This window comes from Calonectris borealis, chromosome W (genome assembly GCF_964195595.1).
Source record: "Calonectris borealis chromosome W, bCalBor7.hap1.2, whole genome shotgun sequence".
NCBI classification, from domain to species: domain Eukaryota; kingdom Metazoa; phylum Chordata; class Aves; order Procellariiformes; family Procellariidae; genus Calonectris; species Calonectris borealis.
Window position 1 is genome coordinate 21391676 of NC_134351.1, and position 14109 is coordinate 21405784.

General features: G+C 46.4%; 1 long non-coding RNA gene across 1 annotated transcript; it reads right to left on the bottom strand.

Moving 5' to 3' along the window:
* Nucleotides 1-1475: 1475 nt before the first annotated feature.
* On the bottom strand, nucleotides 1476-13244 carry LOC142074776 (uncharacterized). Its single transcript, XR_012670704.1, has 3 exons — nucleotides 13078-13244; nucleotides 12394-12878; nucleotides 1476-1730 (listed from the first exon to the last, which is right to left on the bottom strand). It is a non-coding gene; the product is annotated as an uncharacterized LOC142074776 (long non-coding RNA).
* Between the last annotated feature and the right edge of the window lie 865 nt (nucleotides 13245-14109).

Below are 14109 nucleotides of genomic sequence, written 5' to 3' on the forward strand. Positions count from 1 at the left end.
CTTAACAATGCTTCCAAGATACACAATTTATCTGCATACCTACAGACACAATACCTGCTAGTTACCTAACTTTTAAGCAACAAATCTTAACAGACTATATCCACTACATCAATTCCCCCCTTTGAGACTTATGATGTTAAGCATCATGAGTCTCACATAATTCACCTATAGACATTTGGTCTACAAAAAGACATACATTGTATCATACAACAAGTAATTATAACTAGGATGATGATCAATACTGCAAATATGAACAACTGTCTAAGCCAATCAAAATTGGGAAGCCACGAGAACAGCCAAGAAAGATCTAATCCTTCTCGTTCCTTAGATCCAGATGCCAAGTTCTTCAATTGTTGAATTTTTTTCTCAATTAACTGTGAATTATCACTCAGGTTAAAACAACACAGACCCTTGAATTCCTCACAACCATGATTATGTCTTAGAAGTAAATAATCAATTGCGGCCCTGTTCTCAAGAGTGGCTTCTCTTATTTGAGTCATTTCCATGCTAATAGCTGAAAGTGCCTGGGAGGTATAATTTATATCTTTAATTAAGGCACAGGTGATCCTTTTTATGGTATGGTAATTCATGGCTACCCCAACTCCAGGCGCTAGGATAGCTGCAGCTGACATTTCACTTGGGCTGTATAAGACGATTTGTGAGTCACAGTCTTCTGATACCTGGTGTGCACTTCTTTTAACTCGTTCACTATGTTCTAAGTCTTTCTTATTTATCAGCTACAGAGCCATCCTCCCGATTGAACACGGACCTCCTGTTATATTTGCTGGAATATAAGAATATGCCAATCTCCCACATAATAAAAACCATCCAAGGGGTAATTTAGTATGAGCCCATGCATAACTCTCAAGTTGGGTAGAGTTACACCTCAAAGAGGGTTGTAAGAGTGTTAAATTTTCGCATCCAAAAGGGCAATTCACAAATTCGACACAATGTTTGGCCGGAAGTGTTCCTCGTACCTTAATTCTTAACATCCCGCTCTCCTTGGATTTTGTTGCTTGTCCCAGGCTATAAATACTATTATAGGTTAACTGGATGTCAAAACTGTGAAACATAGTGTAGTTTTTTATCAATTCCAGAGGAGTTGATATTCCTACGAGACAAGAACTGTACATTCCTCCCACTGAATTCTCTGCTGCGATACAAAAAGAAGACATGTTGGTTACTTCTCAGACTAAAAGTTCCCAGATATTTCAATTGTTATCCCATTTTGGCAGTAAAAATTGGGGTTCAGCTTTACTGATCGTCATAGTTAATATCAACAGGCTCCACATTTTCTGCCCTTGAATTTTCAATTTTCCAGCTAATTTGATTTCCCTTTTAAAATGAAATTTTAAATGTTACAAATAATTCAGCAGCTTCTCCAGTGACTCATCAGGTACGCCTTAAAGTTAATTTCAATGGTCCCTTAGGTATAGATGTCCACAGTTTAGGAGGCACTTTCTTTATTCTAGTGTAATGAATCCAGGAATCTATTCCTTACTCAAAAGCTAATATCAGTGTATAATACGTCAAAGTCCCAAGTGTAATTTACTGCATTCGAGAGAGTTTCAACTTTAATGGTCCTGTCCTCTCAGAAGTCCATTCTCCAGGTGGAGCTTTCTTCACACGAGTATGGTGTAGCCAGGGTGTCTGCTCCTTGATCTTGATTGCAGTAAAGGTCGTCAGCAACACCTGGAACGGTCCCTTCCACTTTTCTTCCAGCGGTTGACCTGCAAAAACTTTAACATAAACCCAATCCCCCGGCTTGAAAGGGTGAACCGGTTGGTCTAGGCCCCTAGCTCTGGTTCCTAAGACAACTTTTTCTATTTGGCCCAATTGTTTTCCTAGAGCAATCATATACTGTTGCAGATATCCTTCTCCTAACTGATTCAAATCTTCTCCTCTATATTGCAATTGGTATGGCCTTCCAAACAGAATTTCAAAAGGACTTATGCTGTCCTAGTTTCGGCAGGGATAGGGTTAAATTTCTTCCTAGTGCTGTGTTTTGGATTTAGTATGAGGAGAATGTTGATAACACACTGATGTTTTCAGTTGTTGCTAAGTGCCCTCCTAGTCCAAGGACAGCTCCCATGCCTACTGACTGAGCTAGGTACACAAGATGGGAGGGAACATAATCAGGACAGCCAGCCCAGCTGGCTAATGGGGTATTCCATACCATGTGACGTCATGCTCAGTATATGAAGGGTAGGCGTGATCCAGGAAGTGCCGATCGCTACTTGGTTATCGGTCAGCGCGGGTGGTGAGCAATTGCATTGTGCATCACTCATTTTGTATATTCTATCATTATTTATTATCATTATTCTCCCTTTTCTGTTCTATTAAACTGTCTTTATCTCAACCCACGAGTTTTTCTCACTCTTACCCTTCCGATTCTCTCCCCGTCCCACTGGGGGGGCGGGGGGAGTGAGTGAGCGGCTGCGTGGTATTTGGCTGCCTGCCAGGTTAAACCACGACAGTCCTTTTTGGCGCCCAACGTGGGGCTCGAAGGGTTGAGATAACGATAGATCTGACCAAAGTGTGTTAAGGCAAAATTGTTATAAGCATCCATTATATTGATTGGTCACAATGTTGATGTATTGGCTGTCAAAGTTGTGGGGCTGGCTCTCAATGTTGGGTCATGTAATACCTTGCTTGCAGTATATGTTCCCGTTTGTGCTGTTTATCATTATTCGGAACTGGGCCAAGATTATCATTTTGTTGCTGTTTCATGAGGTGATAAAATCGTTGGTCGTAAGTCTAATCTGGTATCTGTATTCGGCACTGCCGTCATTTCTGTACCTCGGGAACCACCTCTTAGAAATTATTGGTAATTGCACTTGCTTCTCCTCGGAGAATGAATTTAAGGGGGAGACGGGATGGGACACTCTCTCCCACTTGTTCATCTTCCCTTCCATATCGTCAGAAACTCCTTTTTCCTCTATCCTCTTCACAAAGATGTCCACAATATTCCCTGAGAATTTTGAATATCCTTGGGATGTTCAAACAAGCATGTTCATATTGCTATGTCTCCTGACTGTGGTTCAGGCCTTGTTTAGGGTTAAACAACTCTTCAGGAATACTGTCCAGAGATCAACCCTCAGGAACAAGAAAAGAGGGAGGGCAAGCAGCGGTGCCTCATCGGGGAGGGCGGAGCGGCGAGTCTCGGGGGCGGCTACAGACACGGTGGCTACTCAAAACCCCACGACAGGCACTGCGGCTACTCCAACCCCCATGACAACCCCTGTGGCTACTCAAACCCCGGCAACAGTCACCGTAGCTTCTCCAACCCCTGCGACAAGCACTGCAGCCACTCAAGCTCCGGCAACAGGCACTACAGCTGAACCAGAGGACCAACCCTTGCCGGTATCCGTTGCCCCTGTACAGAAGAGGAAATCTTGGAAGCGGAGATCAGGTCGTTTAGAAAGGGATGATGAAAGAGCAGGGGCATCACGAGGAGAGGAGGAGGAAGAGGAAGAACTCATAAACGAGACGGAAACCACCCGATCCTTATCCCTGAATGAGTTGCGAGATATGCGGAAAGATTTCGGCCGTCGTCCAGACGAGCATATTGTTACCTGGCTGCTCCGATGCTGGGATAATGGGGCCAGTAGCCTGGAATTAGAGGGGAAGGAGGCCAAACAGCTGGGATCCCTTGCTAGGGAAGCGGGTATTGACAAAGCAATCGGAAAAGGGACACAGGTCCTCAGCCTCTGGAGGCGACTGCTGTCAGGCGTAAAGGAAAGGTATCCCTTCAAGGAAGATGTTACATATCGCGTAGACAAATGGACCACTATGGAGAGAGGTATCCAGTACCTGAGAGAACTAGGCGTGCTGGAGGTGGTTTATAGTGACCTGGACGACGTCCGAACACCCAAAGATCCAGATGACGTCCAGTGCACCCGACCCATGTGGCGGAAGTTGGTACGGAGCGCACCAGCATCGTATGCCAGTTCGTTGGCAGTACTGTGCTGGAAAGAGGAAGAAGCACCAACGGTGGATGAGGTGGTTAACAGACTTCGGGATTTCGAAGAAACTATCTCCTCCTCCCTTGTCTCGGCTGTAGAAAAACTATCCCGAGAGGTCCAGCAACTCAAAGACGATAGGTCCTATTCTCCACCTGTACGGACCAGTATCTCAGCCATTAGGAGTCAGCGTTTTTCTCCTCAAGAGAGAGGATATCGAAAGTACACACCACGGGGCACCCTGTGGTTTTACCTGCGTGACCACGGAGAGGACATGAGGCAGTGGGATGGAAAACCTACCTTGACCCTAGAGGCACGGGTACGTGAGTTGCAAGGAAAAACAATCACACAAGGGGGTTCTCTCACGAAAAATGCTGCTCCAGTTTTCAGGAAAACCCTGTCTCATGATGGTCCAGTTTCCAGTGAACAGTTCCCCAGACAGAGTAGAAGGGCTGATCTTACTTCGGACTGTAATGAAGGAATTCTTGACTCACGTTTGCAAGAAGTGAGAAGCGGATACTATGACCAGAACTAGAGGGGCCCTGCCTCCGGCCAGGTGGAGGAAAGGGACAACCGGGTTTACTGGACTGTGTGGATTCGATGGCCTGGCACATTAGACCCACAGGAGTATAAGGCTCTCGTAGACACTGGTGCACAGTGCACCCTAATGCCATCAAGCTATAAAGGGGCAGAACCCATTTGTATTTCTGGAGTGACAGGGGGATCCCAAGAGTTAACTGTGTTGGAGGCCGAAGTGAGCCTAACCGGGAATGAGTGGCAGAAGCACCCCATTGTGACTGGCCCAGAGGCTCCGTGCATCCTTGGCATAGACTACCTCAGGAGAGGGTATTTTAAGGACCCAAAAGGGTACCGGTGGGCTTTTGGTATAGCTGCCCTGGAGACGGAGGAAATTAAACAGCTGTCCACCTTGCCCGGTCTCTCAGAGGACCCTTCTGTTGTGGGGTTGTTGAGGGTTGAAGAACAACAAGTACCAATCGCTACCACAACAGTGCATCGGCGACAATACCGCACCAACCGAGATTCCCTGATCCCTATCCATGAGCTGATTCGTCGACTGGAGAGCCAAGGAGTGATCAGCAAGACTCGCTCACCCTTCAACAGTCCCATATGGCCAGTGCGAAAGTCCAATGGAGAGTGGAGACTAACAGTAGACTACCGTGGCCTGAACGAAGTCACGCCGCCACTGAGTGCTGCCGTGCCGGACATGCTAGAACTTCAATACGAACTGGAGTCAAAGGCAGCCAAGTGGTACGCCACAATTGACATCATTGCTAATGCCTTCTTCTCCATCCCTTTGGCAGCAGAGTGCAGGCCACAGTTTGCTTTCACTTGGAGGGGCGTCCAGTACACCTGGAACCGACTGCCCCAGGGGTGGAAACACAGCCCTGCCATTTGCCTTGGACTAATTCACACCGCACTGGAACAGGGTGAGGCTCCAGAGCACCTGCAGTACATTGATGACATCATCGTGTGGGGCAACACAGCAGAAGAAGTTTTTGAGAAAGGGGAGAGAATAGTCCAAATCCTTCTGAAGGCTGGTTTTGCTATAAAACAAAGTAAGGTCAAGGGACCTGCACAGGAGATCCAGTTTTTAGGAATAAAATGGCAAGACGGACGTCGTCAGATCCCAATGGATGTGATCAACAAAATAACAGCCATGTCCCCACCAACTAGCAAAAGGGAAACACAAGCTTTCTTAGGCGTTGTGGGCTTTTGGAGAATGCATATTCCAGATTACAGCCTGATTGTAAGCCCTCTCTATCAAGTGACCAGGAAGAAGAACGACTTCAGATGGGGCCCTGAGCAACAACAAGCCTTTGAACAAATTAAACAGGAGATAGTGCAGGCAGTAGCCCTTGGGCCAGTCCGGGCAGGACAAGATGTGAAGAATGTGCTCTACACCGCAGCCGGGGAGAATGGCCCTACCTGGAGCCTCTGGCAGAAAGCACCAGGGGAGACTCGAGGTCGACCATTAGGGTTCTGGAGTCGGGGATACAGAGGATCGGAGGCCCGCTACACTCCAACTGAGAAGGAGATATTGGCAGCATATGAAGGGATTCGAGCTGCTTCGGAAGTGGTTGGTACTGAAGCACAGCTCCTCCTGGCACCCCGACTGCCGGTGCTGGGCTGGATGTTCAAAGGGAGGGTCCCCTCTACACATCATGCAACCGATGCTACGTGGAGTAAGTGGGTCGCACTGATCACACAACGGGCCCGAATAGGCAACCCCAGTCGCCCAGGAATCTTGGAGGTGATCACAAACTGGCCAGAAGGCAAAGATTTTGGAATATCCCCAGAGGAGGAGGTGACACGTGCTGAAGAAGCCCCACTGTATAATAAACTACCAGAAAACGAGAAGCAATATGCCCTGTTCACTGGTGGGTCCTGTCGCCTTGTGGGAAAGCATCGGAGGTGGAAAGCTGCTGTATGGAGTCCTATACGACAAGTCACAGAAACTGCTGAAGGAGAAGGTGAATCGAGCCAGTTTGCAGAGGTGAAAGCCATCCAGCTGGCCTTGGACATTGCTGAACGAGAAAAATGGCCAGTACTTTATCTCTATACTGACTCATGGATGGTGGCAAATGCCCTGTGGGGGTGGTTGCAGCAGTGGAAGCAGAACAACTGGCAGCGCAGAGGTAAACCCATCTGGGCTGCCGCATTGTGGCAAGATATTGCTGCCCGAGTAGACAACCTGGCTGTAAAAGTACGTCACGTAGATGCTCACGTACCCAAGAGTCGGGCCAGCGAAGAGCACCAAAACAACCAGCAGGTGGACCAGGCTGCTAAGATCGAAGTGGCTCAGGTGGATCTGGACTGGCAACATAAGGGTGAATTATTTATAGCTCGGTGGGCTCATGATGCCTCAGGCCATCAAGGAAGAGATGCAACATATAGATGGGCTCGTGATCGAGGGGTGGACTTGACCATGGACGCTATTGCACAGGTTATCCATGAATGTGAAACGTGCGCTGCAATCAAACAAGCCAAGCGAGTAAAGCCTCTTTGGTATGGGGGACGATGGTTGAAATACAAATATGGGGAGGCCTGGCAGATTGATTATATCACACTCCCACAAACCCGGCACGGCAAGCGCTATGTGCTCACCATGGTGGAAGCAACCACCGGATGGCTAGAAACATACCCTGTGCCTCATGCCACTGCCCGGAACACCATCCTGGGCCTTGAAAAGCAAGTCCTGTGGCGACATGGCACCCCAGAAAGAATTGAGTCAGACAACGGGACTCACTTCCGAAACACCCTCCTAGACACCTGGGCCAAAGAGCATGGCATTGAGTGGGTCTATCACATCCCCTACCATGCACCAGCCTCCGGGAAAATCGAACGATACAACGGGCTGCTAAAGACAACACTGAGGGCAATGGGTGGTGGGACATTCAAGCATTGGGATACACATTTAGCAAAAGCCACCTGGTTAGTCAACACTAGGGGATCTTTCCATCGAGCTGGCCCTGCCCAATCAAGACTCTTACGTACTGTAGATGGAGATAAAGTCCCTGTCGTGCACATAAGAAATATGCTGGGGAAGACAGTCTGGGTTACTCCTGCCTCTGGCAAGGGAAAACCCATCCATGGGATTGCTTTTGCTCAAGGACCTGGGTGCACTTGGTGGGTGATGCGAAAGGATGGGGAAGTCCGGTGTGTACCTCAAGGGGATTTGATTTTGGGTGAAAATAGCCAATGAACTGAATTTTATAATGTCAATTGTTATATGATATTGTATATCATTATTTCTATGGTCGCTATCAATGGTATAGCAGTGAAAATCACCCAGATTAATGAAGAATGAACTAACTCACTCCGATGAAACCGAGCAAAGTGCAACGATGATAGAACTGGACGAGAATGAGAACTGGCTTCAGGATGCAACAGCCCAACACCACACACCATCTTTCTGGCCCTGAAAGACTGTTATGACAGATGGAGCCCAAAGTTGTGGACTAAAAGAACTCAATGGACATTTATATTTATTTATGTATATATATGTATGTATATGTATTATATATGTATATATATAAAAAAGATAGTGGTGATTAATTGAAAGGTATCGAAAAATGTGAGACCTAAGCATAACGTAAATGGTATGGAATAAGGGGTGGATACCGTCCTAGTTTCGGCAGGGATAGGGTTAAATTTCTTCCTAGTGCTGTGTTTTGGATTTAGTATGAGGAGAATGTTGATAACACACTGATGTTTTCAGTTGTTGCTAAGTGCCCTCCTAGTCCAAGGACAGCTCCCGTGCCTACTGACTGAGCTAGGTACACAAGATGGGAGGGAACATAATCAGGACAGCCAGCCCAGCTGGCTAATGGGGTATTCCATACCATGTGACGTCATGCTCAGTATATGAAGGGTAGGCGTGATCCAGGAAGTGCCGATCGCTACTTGGTTATCGGTCAGTGTGGGTGGTGAGCAATTGCATTGTGCATCACTCATTTTGTATATTCTATCATTATTTATTATCATTATTCTCCCTTTTCTGTTCTATTAAACTGTCTTTATCTCAACCCACGAGTTTTTCTCACTCTTACCCTTCCGATTCTCTCCCCGTCCCACTGGGGGGGCGGGGGGAGTGAGTGAGCGGCTGCGTGGTATTTGGCTGCCTGCCAGGTTAAACCACGACACCTTAGTTCTCGGTTTTGTTCTGATCCTAAGCAACGCAAGTGGAAGTGCTTGATACCAATATAGATTAGTTTCTTGACAAATTTTAGCGAGTTGTTGTTTTATCAAATGATTCATCTTCTCAACCTGTCCACTTGCTTGGGGTCAATGTGGCATATGTAACTGCCACTCAATCCCTAGCATTTTGCTAAGTTGTTGAACTATTTGTGCACAAAAGTGAGTACCTCTATCTGATGATATTTCTGCTGGTATTCCAAATTGAGGTATGATTTCATTCAGCAATACTCGGATGACTTCTCAAGCTTTGTTTGTTCTGCAAGGGAAGGCCTCTGGCCAACCAGAGAATGTGTCTGTTAACACTAACAAGTACCGATACCCCCCTTTTCTTGGGAGTTTGGAAAAGTCTATTTGCCATTGTTGCCCTGGGATGTTACCCTTTCCATTGGTTGTGTACCCTATTGGTTGTATTAGGATTGTTTTTCAAACAAATTTCACACTGTGTCCTGGTTTTGGCTGGGATGGAGTTGATTTTCTTCCTATTAACTGGTATAGTGCTGTGTTTTGGATGTAGTGTGAGAATAATGTTGATGACACGCTGATGTTTTGGTTGTTGCTAGGTATTGTTTACGCTAGTCAAGGACTTTTCATCTTCCCATGCCCTGCCAGATGTGCAGGGGGCTGGGAGGGAGTGTGCCCAGGGCGGCTGGCCCAGCTGGCCAATAGGCTATTCCATACCATATGACGTCATACTCAGCATATAAGGCTGGGTGAAGAAGAAGGAGGGGGGGGCGTTCGGAGTGATGGCGTTTGTCTTCCCAAGTAACCGTTACACGTGATGGAGCCCTGCTTTCCTGGCGATGGCTGAACACCTGCCTGCCGATGGGAAGTGGTGAATGAATTCCTTGTTTTGCTTTGCTTGCGTGCGCGGCTTTTGCTTTCCCTATTAAACTGTCTTTATCTCAACCCATGAGTTTTTCTCACTTTTACCCTTCCGATTCTCTCCCCGTCCCGCTGGGGATGGGGGGAGTGAGTGAGCGGCTGCGTGGTATTTGGCTGCTGCCAGGTTAAACCACGACAGTCCTTTTTGGCGCCCAACGTGGGGCTCGAAGGGTTCGAGATAACGACAGGTTTGATTGGGATGTGCTAGATTGAATTTATAGCTGTTACTGCTGTTTAGCTATTAATTCACAGGCTCTTGTGCTTGCCATGGGGCTTGCTTGCCTTAATGTGTATTAGAGTCTTGTGCTCATTAGTGGCTGCTTTTTTGCTCTCGCTGCTCGCTGTACTGCTGCACTGCTGATCGTCTTACTGTGCTGTGCCTGGGAACATTCTGATAACAGCAATGGCCATGCGCCTGGGCTGGCAGATGGCCAGGGCATCGCTGCTCCTTCTGTGCTGCTGTGCTGGACAGGCTGGAACTGCAGCGTGAACTCGAATTGAAGGGACTGTGACCTGTGGCTGAGTCCATGCGGGACAGGACACCCCGAGGCGTCTGTGACTGTGGATAAGCCCATGCCCAAGCAGGTACATCTTGAAGCGTCTGTGGCCGTGATTATGTCCGTGCCGCAGCAGGTATACCTCTGAAGGGATTGTGGCCTAAGGATAAGTCCACGCTGGAGAAGGTACACCTCGAAGCATCTGTGGCTGTGGATAAGTCCATGCTGCAGCAGGTACACCTTGAAGTGTCAGTGGCTGTGCATGAGGCCATGCTGGAGCACCTCAAAGCGTGTGGCCGTGGATAAGTGCATGACAGGGGAGGTACACCCCTGGAGAGATTGCAGCCATGGGTAAGGCCATGTTGGAGCAGGTTTACTTCTGAAGGGACTGTGGCCCATGGAGAAGGCCACACTGGAACTGGTGCACCTCGAAGCGACTGTGGCTGTGGACAAGTCTGTGCCGCAGCAGGTATACCTCTGGAGAGACTGTGGCTCATAGGTAAGGCTCCACTTGGAGCAGGTACACCCTAAGGGACTGCAGTCTGTGGATAAATCCAAGCCGGAGCAGGGGCAAGGGGAGGAGTTCATTGCAATGTTAAACCCAATGTCTGGCCCAAAGGGACCAGAGGTGGAGATTGTAATGGATATACCTTTAAATTGTTGTAACCCATGATTTGAGTTGCATGTTATAGGAATTACTATAGCAGGAACCACCTGAACCAACGGAGGACAAACTTTACAAGAAGCAACGCAGGTGCAGCAGTGACCCGACCTGAGCTGGCTTTGGTGCCCAGTAACTCCACGCAACACACCACCTCTGCTGACCTGAGTGACCACCATAACAGATGGAGCCCAAAGTCATGGACTAAATGAACGCAGTGGACATTTTGTGGACATTTATGGATATTTTATGGACATTTTACAGGGGTGATCCATAGACTAAGGGAATGATATCTGTGTATTATATCAAAAGATGGGAAGGGGGATGGTGGGTAATGAGAATGTATTGGATAGTGTGGGACCTGAGCATGATGTAAATGGTATGGAATAAGGGGTGGATACTGTCCTGGTTTTGGCTGGGATGGAGTTGATTTTCTTCCTATTAACTGGTATAGTGCTGTGTTTTGGATGTAGTGTGAGAATAATGTTGATGACACGCTGATGTTTTGGTTGTTGCTAGGTATTGTTTACGCTAGTCAAGGACTTTTCATCTTCCCATGCCCTGCCAGATGTGCAGGGGGCTGGGAGGGAGTGTGCCCAGGGCGGCTGGCCCAGCTGGCCAATAGGCTATTCCATACCATATGACGTCATACTCAGCATATAAGGCTGGGTGAAGAAGAAGGAGGGGGGGCGTTCGGAGTGATGGCGTTTGTCTTCCCAAGTAACCGTTACACGTGATGGAGCCCTGCTTTCCTGGCGATGGCTGAACACCTGCCTGCCGATGGGAAGTGGTGAATGAATTCCTTGTTTTGCTTTGCTTGCGTGCGCGGCTTTTGCTTTCCCTATTAAACTGTCTTTATCTCAACCCACGAGTTTTTCTCACTTTTACCCTTCCGATTCTCTCCCCGTCCCGCTGGGGGTGGGGGGAGTGAGTGAGCGGCTGCGTGGTATTTGGCTGCTGCCAGGTTAAACCACGACACACTGCTGCGTCACTTGTTTCACCACAGTATACAAATTGCGACCTACTATTCTTTTGTTTAGATCTTTGTACAAAGCATCTGCTCCCAAATGAGTTTTGCTGTGCTCATCTGAAATTAATTTCCACAATATTCTGGAGGGTATTATAATACGTTCATCTGGTGTATATATCCATCCATCGTCTTTTTCTTTCCCTCCTAAATCATCAATCAAATTCCTATCTTCCTTTGAATATCTTTCAGAGCCTAAATTTAATTTTAATACTTGAAATTTACCGTCTGGAATCAAGGCCAATGCCTCAACTTCCATCCTTTCTGCGGCTTTTCTGGCCTCATAGTCTGCCAATTTATTTCCAATTTCCTGTCCAGTGTTACCTCTTTGGTGTCCTCTGCAATGCATAATAGCCACTTTCTCTGGCAATTTTACAGCTTCTAAGAGTTGTAAAATTTCTTTTGCATGTTTTATCTGTTTTCCTTGGGCTGTGAGCAATCCTCGTTCTTTCCAAATGGCCCCGTGGGCATGCACCACTCCAAAAGCATATTTAGAATCAGTCCATATATTAATTTTTTTCCCTTTTGATAATTCTAGGGCCCGAGACAAAGCAATTATTTCGGCCTTCTGTGCAGATGTCCCAACAGGTAAAGATTTAGCTTCTATTACCTTATGGGTGGTAGTTACAGCGTACCCAGCCTTACGTTCTCCTTGCTTCACAAAGCTGCTTCCATCTGTGAACCATGAGTCCTCAGCGTCTTCTAGTGGTTCTTCTTTCAGGTCCGGTCGACTGGAAGAGACAGCTTCCATGGTTTCTAAACAGTCATGTATCACAGGTTCTGAAGTATCTCCACTGAGGAAAGATGCTGGGTTTACAATATTAGTAGTCTGTATATTAACATCATCCTGTTCTACCAAAATAGCTTGGTACTTCAAAAATCTGGAAGGAAAAAGCCAGTGACTCCCCTTTTGTTCTAACACTGCCGAAACTGTATGGGAGACCAATACCGTTATTTTCTGACCCATAGTAAACTTGCGGGCTTCCTGAATATTGAGGACGACCGCTGCCACTGCTCGCAGGCATCCGGGCCATCCTTTACTCACTTCATCTAATTGTTTGGAGAAGTATGCAACCGCTCTCTTGTAGGGTCCTAATCGTTGAGCAAGCACTCCCAGCGCTATGCCCTGTCTCTCATGAGAAAATAACCAAAAGGGTTTTGAAATATCCGGGAGGCCTAAAGCTGGGGCTCTCATAAGTTCCATTTTTAACTGTTGAAATGCTCTCTTTGCTTCCCCCATCCAAACTAATTTTAATGGATTTTCTTTCAGTAGTTCATACAGTGGTTTCACCAAAAGTCCATAATTATATATCCATAATCTACACCAACCTGTCATTCCAAGAAAGGTTCTGAGTTCTTTTACCGTCCTGGGTTCTGGTGTGCGGCAAATAGCTTCTTTTCGTTCCGCTCTGAGTTCTCTTTGTCCTCCCGAGATTTCAAATCCGAGTTATGTCACTTGTGATTGTATCAGCTGAGCTTTCTGTTGAGAGACTCGATATCTGCATAATCCCAAAAAGTTAAGCAAACTTACAGTCCATTGCACACATTCTTCTTCTGTTTCTGTAGCAATTAAAAGGTCATCTACATATTGTAACAGAGTGCCATCTTGTGACGGGGGATTCCAAGTTTCAATCTCTTGTGCTAATTGATTACCAAAGAGAGTAGGACTGTTCTTGAATCCTTGAGGTAACACTGTCCAGGTTAATTGGGTCTTTCTCCCTGTATCAGGATTTTCCCATTCAAATGCAAATAATTTTTGGCTCTCTTTTGCCAAAGTCAGACAGAAAAAGGCATCCTTTAGATCCAGTATGGTAAACCATATCTGACTATTCTTTAATTTAGTTAACCAATGTATAAGGATTCACTACCACAGGGTGCAAATCTTCTACAATTTTGTTTATTGCCCTTAAATCTTGAACCAATCTGTGACTTTTGCCATCTGGCTTTTTCACAGGCAAGATAGGAGTATTATACTCTGATTCACATTCCACAAGTAGTCCTAATTGCAAGAAATTATCAATTATTTCTTTTATTCCCTTTCAATCTTCTAACTTCAAAGGATACTGTTTAATTCTAACTGGGCCAGCCCCTGGCTTTAATTCTACCTTTATTGGTGCTGCATTTTTGGCTTTTCCAGGTATCCCGGAGGCCCACACTCCTGGATATACTTGATCTAAAATTTCTTGGGGTATTTGTTTTGCTTTTTCAGTTTGTATTAGAGCCAGGCTTAAGACTTCGATTAATTGTTCATTTTTAATTTTAAATTCCATTTTATCCTTTTTGAATGTTATTTCTGCTCCCAATTGCTCTAATAAATCTCGCCCTAATAGGGATTTTGGAGAATTTGGCATATACAAAAAC